Raw genomic sequence first — 2,794 nt, forward strand, 5'->3', positions numbered from 1 at the left:
GGGTTTCAGTGATTGAACTCAGGACACCAAGCTTGCACAATAAGCTCCTTTGCCCACTGAGTCATGGTACCAGCCCTAGAAAGAGGATTCTGTTACCGAAAGAAAGGAATTCAAGGGACTTCTGAACTGTTACTTTTTTGTATCTCCTAAATCTTAAAAAAAAAAAAAAATGCACCTCACCAAAAAATCTAAAGTTTGTTGTTGCTGTTAATTTGGCCAGACTTTCTCAATGGTATACAGATTTTCTTTTCTTAAAAAATCGGTATCATAAAACTGAAACTGAGGCTGGAGGTGTGTCTCTTGGCCAAGCACTTGCCCAGCAAGGTGACAGCAACGAGGTATGATTATTTGTTAATATTTTTCAGCTTTCTTTTCTTTATTGTTGTTTTGTTTGTCTTGTCCCCCTGAAACACTAGCTGGCCTATATTCGATATGTAGACCAGACTGGCCTCAATTTCCCAGACAGCTTCTGCCTCTCAAGTGCTGGGATTAAAGGTGAGCACCACCACACCTGGTTTAACTAGGTAGGTTTGTTTTGTTTTGTGGGTTTGTTTGTTTGTTTGTTTGTTTGTTTGAGACAGCTCTTCCTGTAGCCCTAGCTGGCCTGGAACTATGTAGACCAGGCTGGCCTTCAACTCACAGAGCTTCCCCTGCCTCTTTAATCCAATTGCTAAGATTAAAGGCGTGTGCTACCACGTCCAGCCCACTAAGTAGTTTTTTAATGGCAGAGGTACTTTCCCCCAAAGTAAAAGAGTTGCCAGGTGTGGTGAGATAGAGGCCAGCTCGGTCTATATAGTGAGTTCCAGGCCAGCTAGGCTATAGGGAGACCATGTCCCAATTTTAAAAAAAAAAAGCTACCTAGCAAATTTCAAGTTTGTCAACTTTATTTTCTCTTTCAACACAATAAATGCAAACGGATTTTTATAACACATACCCTCACATAGGGCAAATGCAAAGGAAAGAAAGATTCAAATGGAACATCAGAATGATTGCCAGTGGGATGTAAAAGACTTTTTTGGTAAAAGTCTTAAAGAAACTATATTTGAACTTTGCAAATTTATGTAAGACAAATGATCAAAAATATAACAAGGAAGGACTGGAGAGATGATTCAGGGTTTAAGAGCACTTGCTACTCTTGTAGAGGACCCAGGTTTGGTTCCCAGCACCCATGTCTGGAGGCTCACAACTGCCTGTAACTCCAGCTCTGGGGGATCTGACACCCTCTTCTGGTCCCTAAAGGTACCTGTATACATGTGCACATATCCACATACAGCCATACACACATACCCATTATATGTATAATCTATTTCTATTTTGCACTGTTACATTTTGTTCTGAAATTTACATTTCAAAGTTGGCAACATTGGTCTTATTTTTCAAATGCTACTTAGTTGTTTGTAGTGTCACATATCTTTGAGAGTGACCATCTCTTCAGTCACTGATCCAGATGACAGGGATAGACCTGGTGACTGGAGTGGAAGCCCTATCCAGGGGCCTTAGGGAAAGCTTCCCTGAGGCATGATGTCTAAAATGAGGAGTTTGTAGAGGAAGCAGCAAAGGAACAGTGTTCCAGGTAGAGGAAACATGTAAGAAGTCTCAGTTGTAATAAAAGGCTGGGTGTGGCATGCCTCTATCTCCTGAGCTGAGGAATTGGGGGTCGGGGGTGGAGACTGGAGGATCACCCAGAACTGCTAGCCAGCCAGCCTAGGAAAAAACAAGCAAACAAACAACCAGCAAGCTCCAGGTTCAGTGAAAGACCTTGTCTCTAATAAATAAATATATATATACAAACATACATAAGGAGCTGGACAGATGATTCAGCAGTTAAGAGCACTTACTATTCCTCCAAAGCACCTGGGTTCTGTTCCCAGCATCCACGTGGCAACTAACAACCATCCCTAACTCTGGTTCTAGGGGATCTGATGCCCTCTTCTGGCCTCCTCAGACACCAGGCATGCATGTGATACACACATGCAGGCAAAACACCCATACCCATAAAATAAAATAAATAAAATCTTTAATGCAAAAAATAATAATAATAAGATGGAGAGCAATAGAATAAGATACCAAAACTCAGCCTCTGGCCTCCACATGTGCAAACACAGGACACATGCATACACATGGACACCGTACACAGGAACACAAACTTTTGAGAGTTGAATCCTTATGAGTGTGAATGGACCAGAGAGAACAATACAACAAGGAACCTGTGAGGTGCTGCTTGTTGCGGTGCTAAATGATCAAGGTTCCACAGTGCTGGGACGCGGCTCTTACCTGCCATCTGTCAGTGATGTGTTGGGAGAGACAATCTGGCAGGGAAGCAACCCATTTACAGGAGAAAAATACAAACTAGGAGAGTAACTCAAGGTGCAAGGCGGAGGAGTGATAATTTCTTTAGAAAGATTTCTCTGGACATGTGATGTCAAAGTTGCAGAGAGAGGAAGAATTCGAGGCAGTTTAATTTGAAAGTGGCACTGTAGAGTAAGAGAGAGATGAATTAGGAAGCAGCTCTAACAGTACAGGAACAATGAAGGTGGTGGGCAGTGGGAATCAGGAAGAGGGAAGAGGCTAGATGCTGTGGGGATAGGCTGCCAAGCCTGTGTGCCCGCCCTCTGTAGCTTTCTCATTGGAGTTCACTGAGGCGCAAGGCCATAGCTCATCTTTCCCACAGCCTTTTGTCAATGAGCTTTCCAGGGGGATTTGTCCTCCTGGGCGGGTTTGACTGTGGTCGTCCCTCTTTGTTTCCTTTTCAAAGCAGGAGGCAGGCACTGTTGCCAAGCACGGAGACAGAAGC

Source organism: Nannospalax galili, unplaced genomic scaffold, assembly GCF_000622305.1.
Source record: "Nannospalax galili isolate Female #2095 unplaced genomic scaffold, S.galili_v1.0 scaffold100, whole genome shotgun sequence".
Taxonomy (NCBI): domain Eukaryota; kingdom Metazoa; phylum Chordata; class Mammalia; order Rodentia; family Spalacidae; genus Nannospalax; species Nannospalax galili.